A 19,809-nucleotide genomic window follows, 5' to 3' on the forward strand; every position below is an offset into this window, starting at 1 on the left:
AACCAAGTGAGTCAAGCTCTACCTCAAAGTCCGGATTATCCACATCATCATCAGGGGCCGGATTAGAAGATGCAGTGGTTCTTTTCCTGTGGGCAGTCTTCTTCACAGCTTTAGTCTTTTGCCGGGTTGCTCTTTCTGGTTTGTCTAGTTTCTCCTGCGGCAGTTTTTTGCTCCAAAACGGATCATTGCCCTGATTATGCAGACACTGATATTAAACAATGACCAGACATATCAATAACAGATTCAGCAAAGAGAAAAATCAAAGTCTTACAGCTGGCGGTTTGTTGGTGGCACAGAAGGGAAGCAGGCCGGTTCTAGCGCAGACGTGTTCCGGTTCATTCAGCATCTTATTCACAGCCTCTGTGATTTCTTCATCGGAGAGATGGATTTTTGAATGTCACACTAGGTCATCAACACTGTCAGTATACTCGCACATCAAACCGGAGTGTTGACTAAGGGGCAGTATGCTCCATGATATCCAACAGCGAGCGAGATCAACCCCTGTTAAACCTTTGGCCATAAAGGCTCTGAGCTTTGACAGTTGGGGAGCATATTTGCTTCTCTCCTGGGCAGTCAATCTTTGAGGAAAAGGGTGTGTATTGCTGAGCCGCTCCGGACGAAAGCCAGGCAAGGGATTCTCACCAGCAGGGGAGGTGTCTTTGCAGTAGAACCATGTCTGATTCCACTCCTTGGGGTGACTGTGCAGCTTGGCGTGAGGGTATGTGACCTCTTTCCTTTTCTGAATCGCCACGCCACCCAACTCTGTATTAGAGCCATCAGTAAACTCAGTACGGCGGTTTAGATGGAAAAGGTCTTTGAACAATTCCACTGTGGGCTCCTCTTGAAAGAACACCTCATAGAGCACTTGGAAGTGACACATATTTGTAACAGAGTTGGGGCCAGTGTCTTGCGGATGGAGTTGGAAATCGGCTAAAACATCCCGGTAAAATTTAGAACCGGGCGGCTTAAAGCCCCGGGCTAAGTGATCTACGAAAACAACAACCTCTCCTTCTCGAGGTGTGGGAGGGCATTCTTTGCCAGGAGCCCTCCAATGGATGGTATCTTTGCTGCCTAAAGCGCCAATCAGGACTAAATCGTCCAGTTGATCCTCTGTGACACAAGAAGGAACCCAATTGCACTCATATACTTGCTTGGCCATGATGGAATCTGCAAGGTAGAAGATCCCGGTTCAAAAATGCATTTGATCAAGGTACGTTGGTATGTGCACTATTAAACCAGAGACAGAACTATCTGAACTGGAGTTTCATGAAGCAACCAACATCTGGCGGTTCAACAAGGGGACTAATGGCATATACCGGTTTGGAAAATTTTCTATAAGGTTAAACCGCCTAATCTAAAGCATTGAAAAGTTGAGATTGCGGATGGACAAGTAAGCAGAAACAGGTTTCACAAGATTTCTTTACAGCATTGGATCTGAAGCAAGTTCAGAAAAGAGATAAATGCTTAGAGGTTCAAAGGAGCAGTACCGAATCAATGAGCAAAACGTTCATATAGATCTATGGTTTGAGATGCATAAGTGAAGGCAAAGGTCAAACAACTATCGTTGCACAGAGTAAAGATTTGCGGATTCATCTAAAGATCTATCGTATGAGCAAGATGCAGACGATGAACACTGAAGAACTGCGAAACCCTAGGCCAGATCTGCGGGGGAAAGGATAGAAGATTTACCGGAGCTGAGGAAGATGCGGAAGGCTGCCGCGATGTTCTGGTGCACTCAGGTTGATGCAGCGGCCAAGGATGAGGCAGAGGTCGATGGCGGCGGCGGAGCTCCGAGGCTGGCGACACGAGGAAGACGAAGAAGGCACGGAAAGAGAAAAGAAATGACCATTCGGTCCTATTTATAAGGCGAAAGAACATGAGTCAGGCGCGACAATCAAGGGGCCACAAAGAGCTGTCGCCTCGATTTCCGCCGATCTATTAAACAAAGAAGCATAATGTATAGCTTCGTTATGACAGGTGACGTCACTCCGGTTTACAGCAATCAGAGAAGATGACATCATGGCGGTTTACCAATTTATAAAAAGATGTTGAAGATGAAGCTTTTATTAAAGGATTGACATGAACCCGTTCAAATCAATCTGGGGCCTAATGTTGGGGATATTACTACTGGGCGTAAACCGGCCTATCTGGGCCGGGTTGACTTCGTTAGTAGTTAAGTATGTTAAAGCCCAAGAAGACAAAGGAGAGCTCAAGGCCCATGGTCGGTTCAAGGCCTGTAGTCGTAAACCAGTGTTAGTAGTTAACCTGTATTGTAAGTTAGGAATAAGTAGAGACCAAACCGGACACATCTATGAGCCGGTATTGGGACTCCGTAAGCCGACGGGAGTCACCCGTGTATATAAGGGGACGACCCGGCGGCGGTTCAAGAAAACAGACAACAACTCGAGACATAGGCGAAGCTTGTTTGCTCCCTAGTCATCGAAACCCCATCAATTCCATAACAACTAGACGTAGGCTTTTACCTTCATCGAAGGGGCCGAACTAGTATAAACTCTCTTGCGTCCTTGTGTCCGCTTTAACCCCTTCAAGCTAACCCGTCACGATGGCTCCATGACTAAGTCTTTTCTCTAGGACATCTGCCGTGACAAAACCGAGACACTCCTCTTGCGCCTAGGGTTGGAAACCCTAGGGGTGGGGGCGTCCCACCTGACTTGGGGGGCAAATCCCCCCTTGGCCGCCGCCCCCCTCCCCCCTGGAGATGGGATCTCCTAGGGCCGGCGCCCCCCTAGGGGCCCTATATATAGTGGGGGGCAGGGAGGGCAGCCGCACCCAAGTCCCTAGGGCCTCCCTCTCCCCTCGTAACACCTCTCCCTCTCGTTGGAGCTTGGCGAAGCCCTGCCGAGATCACCGCTGCTTCCACCACCACGCCGTCGTGATGCTGGATCTCCATCAACCTCTCCTTCCCCTTGCTGGATCAAGAAGGAGGAGACGTCTTCCCCAACCGTACATGTGTTGAACCCGGAGGTGCCATCCGTTCGGCGCTCGGTCATCGGTGATTTGGATCACGACGAGTACGACTCCATCAACCCCGTTCTCTTGAACGCTTCCGCTCGCGATCTACAAGGGTATGTAGATGCACTCCCCTCTCCCTTGTTGCTAGATGACTCCATAGATTGATCTTGGTGATGCGTAGAAAATTTTAAAATTCTGCTACGTTCCCCAACAATGGATATATATAGGCGGAAGAAATACATCAGGGGAGCCATGAGGGGCCCACGAGGGTGGAGGGAGCGCCTAGGGGGGTGGGCGTGTCGTGGGAACGACTCCGATAGTAAGAGAGGGGTAGGATAACGGAGCATGATCTATCGAGATGCATATGGGTGACACGGTGGTTTTAGCGAGTTCGGGCCTCTCACGGTGGAGATAACAACCCTACGTCTCGTGCTCCGGAGAGGCTTTGTTTTATCTGAGTATATATCCGGAGATTACAATGTGTGTGTGAGAGAGAGGAACGGATCCCCATGCCTGAGCTAAGTCCTGAGACTAATGGTGAAAAGAGAGAGAGGTGGAAGAAAAGACCCCCCCAAGTCTAGTGGTGGGGGTGGCTTATATAGAGTGCGCCACCCCCTCACCTCCTATGTTACAAAGTGGGGTATGAATGCCATAATGCCAGCCCGCTATTAAGCCCTCACTATTAGAAAGATGCCGACTGCCTTGCTGCCTGCTGGTCTTCGTATATCCGAGTGAGTCGTACGGTCGAGTGGTGAACCGTCATCCGAGTGGATGGTATGTTGCTTGGTCGAGTGGATAGTATGCTGCTTGTCCGAGTGGATAGTGTGTCTGTATGAAATTGACCTGGACCCACATGTTGTGTGGACCCCATGCTTCATGATATTTCGACCCTTCGTGGGCCTACCTGTTATGTATATCCCCAACATTAGCCCCCGAATCGATTGCGATTTTGCAGAACGAGTTGGTGTAAGACACAGTTTGGTACGAGTGATTACAGAAATACTCGATACATGTCGCCACGCTTTCAGACAACCAAGGTTTGAACAAAATCTCAATGGATTCCGGCACCATGCTTCCCGACTAATCGCGGTAAGTGTCTGTGAGGAGCAACTTGGTGACATTCATTCATCTCTCGGGAGAGGTTTAACTCGTGATCTGAGTATGGGCGTGTCATTAAAACGGTGCAACCAGATTGACACATGGACTGCTCTTTTAGAGAGATGCCATTCTTATCCCGGAGGAACGTCAATACGAGTCGGTTTCAGATCCACACTTGTGAGTTTCACACTTTGAGTCCTAGAAGAAGGCTCAAAACAGGTCCATGGAGGAGCGTTAAACTCGCCTTATAGAATATTTTTTTGGAGTGATTTGGAGCTGGGCCTACATCGAGTAACTGATTACTCGGAATTTCTTCACGCCTGGAACGTGTCTTTTTTGTTGTTTGGCCGTCACTCGGGTTGGGCGGACCGTTCCGAGTGGATACCATTCCAGTGGGGGCACGCTGAGTGCACCCACTGGGTGTAGTCTCCGAGACTGTCGTCGACTGCGGGCAGTCGGCGGGAGTCTTAGAGCCTGTCTTTTTGTTGTTGTTCATCACTCGGACTGGTCAGGCCGTACCGAGTGGAGATTACTCCAGTGGGGGCACGCTGAGTGCACCCACTGGGTGTAGTTCCCGAGACCGTCGTCGACTGCGGGCAGTCGGCGGGGGAATGAGAGAACTAAAACTCTTCTTAGCTGGTACTGATCGAGCTTGTTCTTCTCTGACTCAGAGGTCGAGTAATACTGGAGATGGGTTTGCATCGAGCAAAATGTTTCTTTCTGAGTTCTCTTCCAGTGGGGGCACGCTGAGTGCACCCACTGGGTGTAGTCCCCGAGCCTTTGTCGGACTAGATGAGTCTGGCAGAGGGTTTAAGTCTCTCGGTAAACCTCCAGGCAGTTGGCACAGCAAATATCTTTGTCTGGAATTGAATCAATCGGATGGATGCGTAACGAGGTGGTTGTACGAACGATGTTTGACGAGTAAGGTATCCTGGACGATTCAGTGATGGTGCTTCATTTTTACCCTTTTGCATGAAAGGGGTATTTATCCAAGTGGACGTGCTTCACTTATAGATCTTCGGCGAACCGAGCATGTATGGTCAGAAGAATATTCCTGATGTGATCAATAGGTTAACCAAATGGGCATAACCTCTGAGGGTGACATGGCCAACTGCCGTGCGTAGCCTCCGAGTGATGCTCGAAGGAGGTAAACTTGCTACAGAGTGTGATATGAGGTTTGACCATATGAGTAACTTAGCCGTTCCCGTGTTGGGGGTGTAGAGGTAAAGACATGTCCAACTGATGGTGACGCGCGAGGCGGCAGAGGGGTGATGATGTGTACAACCGAGTGACGATGCACGGAGCGGTCGAGTGGTGAAGACGCGCGCAACCGAGTGGCGGTGCGTGGGGCGGCCGAATGGTGATGACGTGTGAAGTGGTCGAATGTAGGACTACATATCTAGCCAAGTGAAGATGCAGGGGCAGCCGAGTGGTGAAGACGTGCCCAACAGAGTGGCGGCGCGTGAAGCGGCTAAGGCGAAGTCGTGTGTCACCGGACGGTGAAAATGGTCCTCGGAGGACTTAGTCGAATGCTTTCGAAGCTTATGTAGTGACGAGTTTGGTGTGGTGTGGTTGCGATGCAACAAGACCGGCGTGACAACTGAGTCTGAGTAGGAAAGAAGATGGCGTGCAGAGCATCTGGGTGATTATAAAACTTGTCCAAGTGGCGGATCGAATGCACTTGTTGAAGTGAAGGATCTGACTGGTGATGAAGTACTCGACCACTCAGGCGAGTGTCATTCCAAATGAGGTGCAGCCCCCGAGTGCGGCGTAGCCCCGAGCATACTACAGGCTTCGACAACGGACATGCCGGAATATGAGAAATATAGTCTTGAATGGATGATTTGCAATTCATCGAGTCGGATTTGGGTAAAGATAAGGAGAAGCTTCCGAGTGATGCTCGAAAGAGGCAAACTCGCAAAAGAGTGAAGTGTGAAGTTTAATTATGAAAGGGACTTATCTGTCTCATGCCCGACGAGGTCTATATCATTGATACAATGAAGAGAATTTCATAGAGGGGTTGGTCGGACGTGTTTGAAGTCAACAGAGGGACAAGGTCAGTGTTGTGGTGCGCTAGGATCAGTATGGTGACCGAGTCCGAGCAGCGATGAAGTTGGCGCGTAAGGCTGTCGAGTGATCGCGTAACTTGTGTAAAAAATGGCACAAGTCAACACAATAATTTCTTGAGGAAATTTGATGTGTGCTGAAATGATTTGTGTGAATAACACCCATAGACACCCGCTGGGAGTGCAAGGGGCTTGTTGGTTGACTAGCAAAAGTCTAAAAGAGCGAAGGATTCGTTCGCACTTGTCGAAGCGAGAGATGCTACTGAACTCGTTGGAATACTGGCTAAAATAAAACGGAAGTGTAGTGTTTCGACTGAGTTGCAGCCCCGGAGGACCGATGCAAACTCGAAATGAAGAACGACACATGGTGTTCGTAAATGATATATGCGAAAAAATGGAAGCTGGACTTGGGAGTCACATAACCAGTACTAAGCAAGTATGTGAAAATAAGCAGTCGAGCATAGGGGTACACTCGGTGGTGTGGCGTCCGAGTGAACGTGATGTGTGAATTATGGAATACTCGGGAAGACGAAAATAACAGAATGTAAAATGACTTAGCTGTCTAAAGGCGCGCGGGGCGGTCGAGTGATGATGAGGTGACCAACCGAGTGGCGACGCGCGGGGCGGACGAGTGGTGATGAGGTGACCAACCGATTGGCGACGCATGGGGCAGCCGAGTGCTGATGAGGTGACCAACCTGGTGGCGACATGCGGGGCGGCCGAGTGGTTATGAGGTGACCAACCGATGGCGACGCGCGGGGCGGCCGAGTGGTTATGAGGTGACCAACCTGGTGGCGACGCCCGGGGCGGCCGAGTGGTTATGAGGTGACCAACCTGTGGCGACGCGCGGGGCGGCCGAGTGGTTATGAGGTGACCAACCGATGGCGATGCGCGGGGCGGCCGAGTGGTTATGAGGTGACCAACCTGTGGCGACGCGCGGGGCGGCCGAGTGGTTATGAGGTGACCAACCTGGTGGCGACGCACGGGGCGGCCGAGTGGTTATGAGGTGACCAACCTGTGGCGACGCGCGGGGCGGCCGAGTGGTTATGAGGTGACCAACCGATGGCGACGCGCGGGGCGGCCGAGTGGTTATGAGGTGACCAACCTGTGGCGACGCGCGGGGCGGCTGAGTGGTTATGAGGTGACCAACCTGGTGGTGACGCCCGGGGCGGCCGAGTGGTTATGAGGTGACCAACCGATGGCGACGCGCGGGGCGGCCGAGTGGTTATGAGGTGACCAACCTGTGGCGACGCGCGGGGCGGCCGAGTGGTTATGAGGTGACCAACCTGGTGGCGACGCACGGGGCGGCCGAGTGGTTATGAGGTGACCAACCTGTGGCGACGCGCGGGGCGGCCGAGTGGTTATGAGGTGACCAACCGATGGCGACGCGCGGGGCGACCGAGTGGTTATGAGGTGACCAACCTGTGGCGACGCGCGGGGCGGCCGAGTGGTTATGAGGTGACCAACCTGGTGGTGACGCCCGGGGCGGCCGAGTGGTTATGAGGTGACCAACCTGTGGCGACGCGCGGGGCGGCCGAGTGGTTATGAGGTGACCAACCGATGGCGACGCGCGGGGCGGCCGAGTTGTTATGAGGTGACCAACCTGTGGCGACGCGCGGGGCGGCCGAGTGGTTATGAGGTGACCAACCGATGGCGACGCGCGGGGCGGCCGAGTGGTTACGAGGTGACCAACCTGTGGCGACGCGCGGGGCGGCCGAGTGGTTATGAGGTGACCAACCTGGTGGCGACGCCCGGGGCGGCCGAGTGGTTATGAGGTGACCAACCGATTGGCGACACACGGGACGGTCGAGTGGTGATGAGGTGACCAACCAAGTGGCGACGCGCGGGGCGGCCGAGTGATGAAGATGCTTGCCGCGGAGTAGCGATGCGCGGGGTGGTCGAGTGAAGTAGACCCGTCCCGCGGAGTGGTGACGCGCGGGGCGTTCGAGTGAAGTAGACCCGTCTCGTGGAGTAGCGGTGCGCGGGGTGGCCGAGTGAAGTAGACCCGTCCCGCGGAGTAGCGATGCGCGGGGTGGCCGAGTGAAGTAGACCCGTCCCGCGGAGTAGCGATGCGCGGGGTGGCCGAGTGTCAAGGACGCGTCCAACCGAGTGGCACGGCATGGGACGGTCGAGTTGAGCATGTCGTCAAGGAAGCGTCCGACCAAGTGAGAACACACGAATGATCAAGTGCCTGCACATTAGTCGTCTGAATGCAGATTTCATGAAAAATGTATCTGGATGAACCTGGACGTGTCTCCAAGTAAACGAGGCATGCCGAGTGTAGCATCTATCCAAATGAATGAATCTGCCCGAGTAAGTCAGAGGCGTACCTGTCCGAGTAAACAGAGCCATACCTGTTCGAGTGTAGACTTATGCCTGTCCGACTGTACAAGAGTACCGGCTCGGAGTAGCGGAGCGTCTGGGCTGGCTTGTAAGCAACGCAGGGTGTGTGTGCGCTGGAGCCTGGTGCCTGTGGCTTTCCAAAACATGGACCAAAGCCAGATTAATTGCAAAGCTTGCATGGTGCAGCTAATTAATCCGGTGTTGAAGACGTCCTCCCGTTAGCTTGCATGGCGCAGCTAATTAATCCGGTGTTGAAGACGACCTTCCGTTTCCTGTACTGGGCGCATTTATATGCATGCACGTAATCAAGGAGGAGGTAGCCCACTCACCTTGCATGGCTGAAGGGAAAAAGAAAACCATGGACAGCAGCCGGCGACGGAGGGAAGAATCGCCGCGCCCGGAGGAGCGACGGGCTTCCTACTGCCGCGCCGCGCCGGACCCGCGCGCACGCCGCGGCGACCACGCTGGAGAAGCTGATGAGGGAGGAGTGCAGCGCGCCTGCGACGCCGGCGGTAGGTGCGCCTCCATCATTGAGACCACATCAGCATCAGGCCGGAGGCGGGATCCGGGAACATCGCTGGAGGTATGGTTCCGGCGCGGATGGATGCGCCAGAGGTCAGCGAAGCCGGACGGGCGGCGGTTGACTTGGCGGAGGCGTCGGTGGTCGACGACGAAGAAGACGGGCGGCGGCGGACTGGCCATGAGCTCGGCCTCCATGGCGCTCGTCAGAACGATGCTTGGTGGCACGGCCGCGCTGCAGCTATTGCCCGCGCTCGCGCATGTACATACAGAAGGAAAAACAACCATTGTTAGATTAAAGATCGATTGTAAAGAACAAAATAGAATGGAATGGGACTCCCTGATCTTTTTATTTGTACGAATGGAGCGATGACCAGAGCTCTAGCGGCCAATTTCTCTCGCGATGTTAATTGATTCGCTGTTGAAGTTTGAAGGAAAAACCATTTGCATCATGGCTCGATAGACGCCACGCCCCACTGTGGGCGCCAACTGTCGTGGGAACGACTCCGACAGTAAGAGAGGGGTAGGATAACGGAGCATGATCTATCGAGATGCATATGGGTGACACGGTGGTTTTAGCGAGTTCGGGCCTCTCACGGTGGAGATAACAACCCTACGTCTCGTGCTCCGGAGAGGCTTTGTTTTATCTGAGTATATATCCGGAGATTACAATGTGTGTGTGAGAGAGAGGAACGGATCCCCATGCCTGAGCTAAGTCCTGAGACTAATGGTGAAAAGAGAGAGAGGTGGAAGAAAAGACCCCCCCCAAGTCTAGTGGTGGGGGGTGGCTTATATAGAGTGCGCCACCCCCTCACCTCCTATGTTACAAAGTGGGGTATGAATGCCATAATGCCAGCCCGCTATTAAGCCCTCACTATTAGAAAGATGCCGACTGCCTTGCTGCCTGCTGGTCTTCGTATATCCGAGTGAGTCGTACGGTCGAGTGGTGAACCGTCATCCGAGTGGATGGTATGTTGCTTGGTCGAGTGGATAGTATGCTGCTTGTCCGAGTGGATAGTGTGTCTGTATGAAATTGACCTGGACCCACATGTTGTGTGGACCCCATGCTTCATGATATTTCGACCCTTCGTGGGCCTACCTGTTATGTATATCCCCAACAGGGCGCGCCCCCCTGCCTCGTGGCTTCCTCGTTGATCCCCTCACGTGCACTCCAAGTCTCATGTGTTGCTTTCTTTCCAAAAATAACTTTTCCGAAGGATTCATTCCGTTTGGACTCCGTTTTGATATTCCTTTTCTGCGAAACACTGAAACAAGGGAAAACAGAAACTGGCACTGGGCTCTGGGTTAATAGGTTAGTCCCAAAAATCATATAAAATAGCATATAAATGCATATAAAACATCCAAGGTTGATAATATAATAGCATGGAACAATCAAAAATTATAGATACGTTGGAGACGTATCAGCATCCCCAAGCTTAATTCCTGCTCGTCCTCGAGTAGGTAAATGATAAAAACAGAATTTTTGATGTGGAATGCTACCTAACATATTTATCCATGTAGTTCTCTTTATTGTGGCAAGAATATTCAGATCCATAAGATTCAAGACAAAAGTTTAATATTGACATAAAAATAATAATACTTCAAGCATACTAACAAAGTAATCATGTCTTCTCGAAATAGCATGGCCAAAGAAAGCTATCCCTACAAAATCATATAGTCTGGCTATGCTCCATCTTCACCACACAAAATATTTAAATCATGCACAACCCCGATGACAAGCCAAACAATTGTTTCATACTTTTGATGTTCTCAAACTTTTTCAATCTTCACGCAATACATGAGCGTGAGCCATGGACATAGCACTATAGGTGGAATAGAATGGTGGTTTTGAAGAAGACAAAAAGGAGAAGATAGTCTCACATCAACTAGGCGTATCAACGGGCTATGGAGATGCCCATCAATAGATATCAATGTGAGTGAGAAGGGATTGCCATGCAACGGATGCACTAGAGCTATAAGTGTATGAAAGCTCAAAAAGAAACTAAGTGGGTGTGCATCCAACTTGCTTTCTCATGAAGACCTAGGGCATTTTGAGGAAGCCCATCATTGGAATATACAAGCCAAGTTCTATAATGAAAGATTCCCACTAGTATATGAAAGTGACAACATAGGAGACTCTCTATCATGAAGATTATGGTGCTACTTTGAAGCACAAATGTGGTAAAAGGATAGTAGCATTGTTCCTTCTCTCTTTTTCTCTCATTTTTTTATTTGGGCCTTCTCTTTTTTATGGCCTCTTTTTTCTATTTGGGCTTCTTTGGCCTCTTTTTTTCGTCCGGAGTCCCATGCCAACTTGTGGGGGAATCATAGCCTCCATCATCCTTTCCTCACTGGGATAATGCTCTAATAATGATGATCATCACACTTTTATTTACTTACAACTCAAGAATTACAACTTGATACTTAGAACAAGATATGACTCTATATGAATGCCTCCGGTGGTGTACCGAGATGTGCAATGACTCATGAGCGACATGTATGAAAGAATTATGAATGGTGGCTTTGCCACAATCACAATGTCAACTACATGATCATGCATAGCAATATGACAATGATGGAGCGTGTCATAGTAAGCGGAACGATGGAAGGTTGCATGGCAATATATCTCGGAGTGGCTATGGAAATGCCATAATAGGTAGGTATCACTACAGGAATCAGCTATTTTGCCGTCTGCCACGGCGGACGGCAAAGGCATGAACGGCGGACGGCAAAGGCCTTTGCCGTCAGCCGCGGACGACAAAAGGCTCCGACAAAGTAGGCTACGGTAAACAGCTACTTAGCCGTCTGCTTCCTGGCGGCTGACGGCAAAGGCCCTTTGCCGTCTGCGGCGGACGGCAAAGAGAGCGGACGGCAATAATTGCGATGTCAGTCCGTTAAGTGGCTAACGGCATGCCTTTGCCGTCCGCCGCTGACGGCAAAATTTCTAGTGTCTTTGTCGTCCGCCGTATGATGTCATCTACACGTCACTACATGGCAGGTTCTTTGCCGTCTGCCACTGATGGCAAAGTGCAGGTTCTTTGCCGTCTGCCACTGATGGCAAAGTCTTTGTCGTCTGCAACTGTAGGCAAACTGACCAAATGGGTCAGCTCCCAGGAAGCACAGCTGGATGCCACGTGTCTTCTTTGCCGTCCGCGGCAGACGGCAAAGAGCCCGTTGCCATCGGTGGCAGACGGCAAAGAGCCTGCATATTGGCTCTTTTATCTGTTTTTTATTAAATCCAACAATTTTCATCACAAATATATATGACATATATAGATATATTTCAAAAGGCCATTACAGAGCAAACATATAAGATATCCAACACATAACTTCATCATCCAACCATATATATTACATGCATAGTTCCATCATACATAACAAGTTCAACATAGAGGCATCCAACCATATATATTACAATAGTTTCATCCAACGATACATGCATAGTTCAACGATACAAAAGAAACAAAGAAAGGGATAAGGAGCACTCCATCTATGCAAGCTTTCGTCAAGTGAATGAAATCTGCAAAATGAAAAATAAGAAAGTTAGAACAAGAAGAGTAGAACAAGAAGAAGACTAGAACAAGAAGAGTAGAACAAGAAGAAGACTAGAACAAGAAGAGTATGTCATTTATGAGCTAACTTACGTGAAATGGATCATATATGAGCTAACTAAGTTGAAATGGGTCGTTTATGAGCTAGCTAAGGTGAAATGGATCATTTATGAGCTAACTTAGTTGAAATGGGTCGTTTATGAGCTAACTAAGGTCAAATGGATCGTTTTTGAGGTAACTAAGGTGAAATAGATCGTTTTTAGCTAACTTAGGTGAAATGGATCATTTATGAGCTAACTTAGTTGAAATGGATCGTTTTTGAGCTAACTTAGGTGAAATGGATCATTTATGAGCTAATTTAGTTGAAGTGGATCTTTTTGAGCTAACTTAGGTGAAATGGATCATTTAAGAGCTAATTTAGGTGAAATGGATCGTTTTTAGCTAACTTGGTGAAATGGATCGTTTATGAGCTAAATTAGTTGAAATGGATCGTTTATGAGGTAACCTAGGTAAGATGGGTCATTTTGGAGTTAACCTAGGTGAAATGGGTCATTTTAAAGCTAACGTAGGTAAAATGGATCATTTAGGAGCTAATCTAGGTAAAATGGGTCATTTTTTAGCTAACTTGGATGAACTGGATCATTTATAAGCTAACCTAGGTAAAATGGGTCATTTAGAGCTAACTTAGGTAAAATGGACCGTCTATGAGCTAACTAAGCTAATTATGCAATTTTTGACATAAGTAAGCTAAGTACAGATCGTTTTAGAGCTAACTTAGGTAAAATGGATGGTTTTGGAGGTTAGTAAGCTTATTAAGTCATTTTGGAGGAGAAGAAGCTAAGTCTAGGTCATTATGGTAAGCATTGGAGGAAATAAAGCTAAGTCTAGGTCTTTATGCATGTGTTAAGCAAAACACTAGATAAACTTACCAAGATCCAGGAGGTGTAGGAGCGGGGTGGCTCGTGTCGGTAGCTGGAGAAGGATCGTGCGATGCTTGTCTGGAGTTACACTGCACCAAAGATCATTTCCAATGTCTTGTTAGCATGATGACACTCAAATGTTAAGACTAGCAAGTAATGTCCATTCAAATAAAACTCACCGTGGTCCCAGGAGCAATCACTGGCATCGGCGGAGCGATCTGACCTGTCTTCTCGCACACAGACTGCACATTTGGTTTTGACGACTCAGTCATACTAGTTAGTAATGAGACAAACACTACATGAATGTTTTGGCTAATCTGCAGAAGAAACTTACCACAAGGAGCTCGTACATGGCCCTTGCCTGCATGTCATTCCGTTCCCTCTCCTCCTCCATCATCTTTGTCGTCCTCTCCTCCAACTCCCGCTGCCTCTCCGCCGCCTCCGCCAGAAGTTTCTCCGCTCTATCTCTCTCACTCTGTATAGCAGCCTGCAACACCACTCACATGACCATTTGTAATCATTGATGGAAGCGCACACAATGTAATGGAGAAAGATAACTGAGTACGTATCACTAACCTTGATGGCGAGTTGCACTGGCCGTTCACGAGGCCTTATCTCAGGAGCGGAGCTCGAATGGCGCGCCTTGATCTCCGGGAGAGTGCTAGGACAACGGATAAGTCCATCTCCAATGGCTATGGAGCCATGGGACCTCCCGCCACCAGATATCATCACCAGCTCTGGATCAATGGGACCCTGGCTCGGGTTAAAGTCCTCCCCTTTCCTCGCCTTCCCCTCATCTCTATATCTCACGAGCTTGTTGTGGGAGGAGATGTTGGTGAAGTTGTTTGCATCATCGAGGTCAGACTGAGAGAAAGCCTTGACTTTCTTGAAAGAGGCAGTGTGGGCCATGGCATACAGGTCGTACACCTCTGGCACCTTATCCGCCTTATTGTAGCGTGCCTGAAAGAGAGAAACAATGAAAATTAGTAATTAAAGGGCTCAAGCTAGCATGATGAATGAATTGCATGAATCATGAAGCAAACCACATACCCAGTTGCGCCCGAACTGATATAAGTTGGAGCTGCCTTGATGGTGTGGCACACCTTCCATTTGGGCACGTTTGTCCTTGGCCTTGTTGTGGAGGGCTAGCCATTGTTTTGAGCACCACTCATCGACCAACACCTCCCAACAATCCATCCGATCCACACCATCTCGGAGGCGCCTAAGTTAGCAAATAGAAACTTGAGCGCTACGGCTAAGAATTACTAAATGAAGGAACTTAAGTAGAGAAGGCCTTAAGAATTACCTTCATGTACTGCTCCTTACTCAGGAACTTATCGCGGCACGCCGGCTTGGTCTTCTTGATACCACGCAAGGCGTAGTAGTCTCGAACAGCCTGCAGCCGAGCCTCGTGCCGTAAGTTCTGGAGTAGGCGCTTGCAGACGTTCTCGATAACATGTGCCGCGTCCTCCTCGTATCCCTCCTCACACCTGTAGAATGTCTGCAATCAAATGAGACAATATTGATTAGTACAATTAATAACTAGCTAGTTGAAGATTTTTAAATGTGTAAAGGAGAAATTACCCGGAACTTTCTGATCACCATGTCTGCCCTCGTGTCGCACACGACACCGTCGATAATCTCATCCGGTGGGGCCGGGGCAGCCACGTAGTGCTCCCAGCTCAATCCAAGCTCTGGAAGCCGACCCTCACCAGGCAACGTGACAAACCCCGGGAAGTTTTGCCGGCAAAGAACTCCAAGGACGGAGTTGGGCCAGCGGACACTATGATGGTGGTCCCAACCCCTGCAGCATGACAAGGCCAACGCATTAGTTATTTGAAGAAACGTGAATGCAGAAGGTACAAAAATATTAAATGCACTTACGTACCTCTCCCCATTAGGGAAAATCAACCACCTCTGCTCGCGGGTCACCGGCACGGACGGGAGCCGTGTAGCACCACGCTAGAAGACGTTGCCCCCCTCCTCCCCCTCCTCATCAGTCGGCTCCCCGCCATCATCAGCATGGCCACTCGGCTCCCCGCCATGCTCAGGCTGACCCGACCAGGTACCCCATCCAGACGTGTGCTCCTCCGGGGTCTCATGGGCCCAAGTCTCGTGGGCCGAAGGCCCGTTGACCCGAGGCTCGTGGGCCAAAGACTCGTGGACCGGAGGCTCGTGGACCGGAGTCCGTGCAGCCTCCTCCTTGGACGAGTCCACCCTAGCAGTCACGTGCTCGGGTGAAACAACTGGGGACGGTGGCGAGGAAGGCGCCGTAAGAGTCACCCTACCTCCTCTCCCGCGACCACGTGCTCCACCTCCTCTCTTCTTCTTACCTCATCCCCTGCTGGGCACCGCGGTCGACGAAGAAGGGCCCGGCGGTGTCGCCATACTGTCCAGCAACGCTCGGCGGAGAGGTGCGTGTGGAATGGAAGACCTCGCACCACGCGCCGACGAAGAAGGGGCCTCGGCGCGCTCCCGACCAGCGCCCACCATCTTTCAACACCTGCCATGACAAAGAATAAACGAAATTAGTACAACATAAAAAAAGTACCGACATGAATAATAATATGTATATCACTTAAGTGTATCATCATCAAGTACAACATAAAAAAATTGAATACCTGACCCATTTCAGCCTCTGTCTTCTTTTCCCAATTGCCACACCGGAAACAGGGGCACCAGGTTTTCTTTTGGCCATTTGCAAATGCGGCTTGCACAAACCCCTTAGTTTTTGTGAACCATTCAGCGCTCCATTTGTTCTGACCAGTGTGACCGGTATACATCCAAGCACGGTCACTCATCTTGACTTTCAGAGCTACTGGACACACAACAATTATATATGTAATTCACCATGTATATATTCATCAGTTGATCTACTTTGTCAATTTTATTACGTCCATGCAACCTACACTCTAATAGGTAATGATAGGTCCTAATCCCACCCGTGTATGTGTAGATTGGGTTCATTTTCCCATGCTATGCTCCGGATCCGACGCAAAATTTTGGTAGCACCTCCCCGCTGTTCTCCTGATACACGTCTCTGCAATAAACAGGGAGGATGTGTACCCGGAGAACAACAGGGGAGGCACTGACGAAATATATGCGTCGGATCTGGAGCAAAGCATATGGGAAAACGAACCCAATCTACACATACTCGGGCTGTCCATGGATAGTGTTGGACAATTCGAAAGAATCAAGGTTATAAATATGCAAATGCATGCATATTTATAACTATGACGCTTTCGAACGGGAGACACATATTGGTTACGCATACTGATGATTCAAGACACATATATAGCTAGCTATCAAGTTTCATCGGAATAGATCAAATAATTAATGGGGGAGGAGGACTTGTCATTTGTGCTCACCCACGAACGAAGGGGCAGAGCTCGTCAAACGCACGGCGAGGTCGTCGAACACCAAACCTCGCAGCGATGAAACAACTACACATTTAAAACTACACGATCAACACAATTATATATGATGTTTTTCATAACAAAATCGAAAAATATATGACCTAACTAATAATTCACAAATATATGACCCCGCCGGCCTCTGGAAGGCCAAAGAACACCTTTTCGGGAGGTGTCGGTGGTCGGGGTGTCCTGTCGGTGTCGGGGTGCCGTGTCGGGGTCGGGGTGCTGTTTCGGGGTCGGGGTGTCGTGTCGATGTCGGGGTAGTGTCGTGTCGGTGTCGGGGTGTTGTTTCGGGGTCGGGGTGTGGTGTCGGGGTCAGGGTGTCGGGTCAGGCTCGGGGTCGGGGTGTCGGGGTGTCGGGGTCGGGGTCGGGGTCGGGCTGTCGGGGTCGGGGTCTCGGGGTCGGGGTGTCGTGTCGGGGTGCTGGGTCGGGGTCTTTTTTCCTTTTCTTCTTCTTCCTCTTCTTCCTTTTCTTCCTTTTCTTCCTTTTTTCCTTCTTCTTCTTCTTCTTCTTCTTCTTCCTCCTTTCCTTTTTCCTCTTCTTCTTCTCCTCCTCTCTTGTTTTTTTTCTTCTTCTTCCTCTTCTTCTTTTTTCTTGTCCTCCTCCTCTTCTTCTTCTTCTCCTCTCCTCTTTTTCTCTTCTTCTTCTTTCCAAAAACTAAACTAAACCTAAACCTAAAACTAAAAAAACAGAAAAAGGAAAAAACTAAATCTAAACCTAAAACTAAACTAAAGCTAAACCTATAAACCTAAAACTAATCCTAAAACTAAAACTAAATCTAAACTAAACATAAACCTAAAACTAAAAAAACAGAAAAAAGGAAAAAAAAGGAAGCAGAGACTCACCTGGGTGGAGGAGGGGGCGGTGCGGCCTGGGGCGGCGGAGGAGGGGGGCGGGGCGGCCTGGGGCGGCGGCGCCGGGCCCGGCCTGGGCGGCGGGGCGCGGAGGTGCCAGGGCGTGGCGGCGCCCAGACGGCAGGGCGGCGGGGGCGACGGGGCGGGGGCGCCGGGGCGGCGGCGGGGTGGTGGGGCGACGGGGCGAGGGCGCTGGGGCGGCGGCGGGGTGGTGCGACGGGGCGGTGGCGAGAGTATGGGAGAGAAAGAGAGAGAGGGGGGTGTGGGGCGCGGCCGTTACGTGGGGCCCTCCCTCTTTGCCGTCTGCCACCCTTTGTCGTCCGCCTTCTTGCTCTTTGCCGTCCGCTAGCGGACGGCAAAGAGGGGGGCCGTTAGGTTTTTTTTTGCAGCTCGTCAGTGGGGCCCCTCCCTCTTTGCCGTCCGCTAGCCGACGGCAAAGAATCTTTGCCGTCCGCTAGCAGACGGCAAAGAACTAGCTGATGGCAAATTTGGTCTTTGCCATCAGCCAGTTCTTTGCCGTCTGCTTTTTGGAAGCTGATGGCAAAGAGCTTCTTTGCCGTCTACTAGCGGACGGCAAAGAACTAGCAGATGGCAAAGTAGCTGATTCCAGTAGTGTATGGTGGCTATTTTGAGGAAGATATATGGTGGGTTTATGGTACCGGCGAAAGTTGCGCGGTACTAGAGAGGCTAGCAATGGTGGAAGGGTGTGAGTGCGTATAATTCATGGACTCAACATTAGTCATAAAGAACTCACATACTTATCGCAAAAATCTATTAGTTATCGAAACAAAGTACTACGCGCATGCTCCTAGGGGGATAGATTGGTAGGAAAAGACCATCGCTCGTCCCCGACCGCCACTCATAAGGAAGACAATCAATAAATAAATCATGCTCCGACTTCATCACATAACAGTCCACCATACGTGCATGCTACGGGAATCACAAACTTCAACACAAGTATTTCTCAAATTCACAACTACTCAACTAGCATGACTCTAATATCACCATCTTCATATCTCAAAACAATTATCAAGTATCAAACTTCTCATAGTATTCAATGCACTTTAAATGAAAGTTTTTATTATATCCCTCTTGGATGCCCATCATATTAGGACTAATTTCATAACCAAAGCAATCTACCATGTTGTTCTAAAGACTCTCAAAATAATACTCCCTCCGTTCGGAATTACTTGTCTCGGAAATGGATGTATCTAGAACTAAAATACGTCTAGATACATCCATTTCTGCGACAAGTAATTCCGAACGGAGGGAGTATAAGTGAAGCACGAGAGTTCATCTATTTCTTCAAAATAAAACTACCACCATGCTCTAAAAGATATAAGTGAAGTACTAGAGCAAACAACAAACTACTCCGAAAGATATAAGTGAAGATCAATGAGTAGTTGAATAATTATGCAACTATGTGAAGACTCCCTAACATTTAAGAATTTCAGATCTTGGTATTTTATTCAAACATCAAGCAAAACTAAAGAAAATAAAATGATGCTCCAAGCAGAACACATATCATGTGGCGACTAAAAATATAGCTCCAAGTAAAGTTACCGATGAACGAAGACGAAAGAGGGGATGCCTTTCGGGGCATCCCCAAGCTTGGGCTCTTGGTTGTCCTTGAATATTACCTTGGGGTGCCTTGGGCATCCCCAAGCTTAGGCTCTTGCCACTCCTTATTCCATAGTCCATCGAATCTTTACCCAAAACTTGAAAACTTCACAACACAAAACTTAACAGAAAACTCGTAAGCTCCGTTAGTATAAGAAAATAAATCACCATCATAAGGTACTGTAATGAACTCATTCTAAATTCATATTGGTGTAATATCTACTGTATTCCAACTTCTCTATGGTTCATACCCTCCGATACTACTCATAGATTCATCAAAATAAGCAAACAACACATAGAGAACAGAATCTGTCAAAAACAGAACAGTCTGTAGTAATCTGTAACTAACGCAAACTTATGGAACTCATAAAATTATCAAAAAAAATTGGTGGACCTGAGGAATTTATCTATTAATCATCTGCAAAAATAATTAACTAAATAGCACTCT

This window comes from Triticum aestivum, chromosome 3A (genome assembly GCF_018294505.1).
Source record: "Triticum aestivum cultivar Chinese Spring chromosome 3A, IWGSC CS RefSeq v2.1, whole genome shotgun sequence".
Classification (NCBI taxonomy): Eukaryota; Viridiplantae; Streptophyta; class Magnoliopsida; order Poales; family Poaceae; genus Triticum; species Triticum aestivum.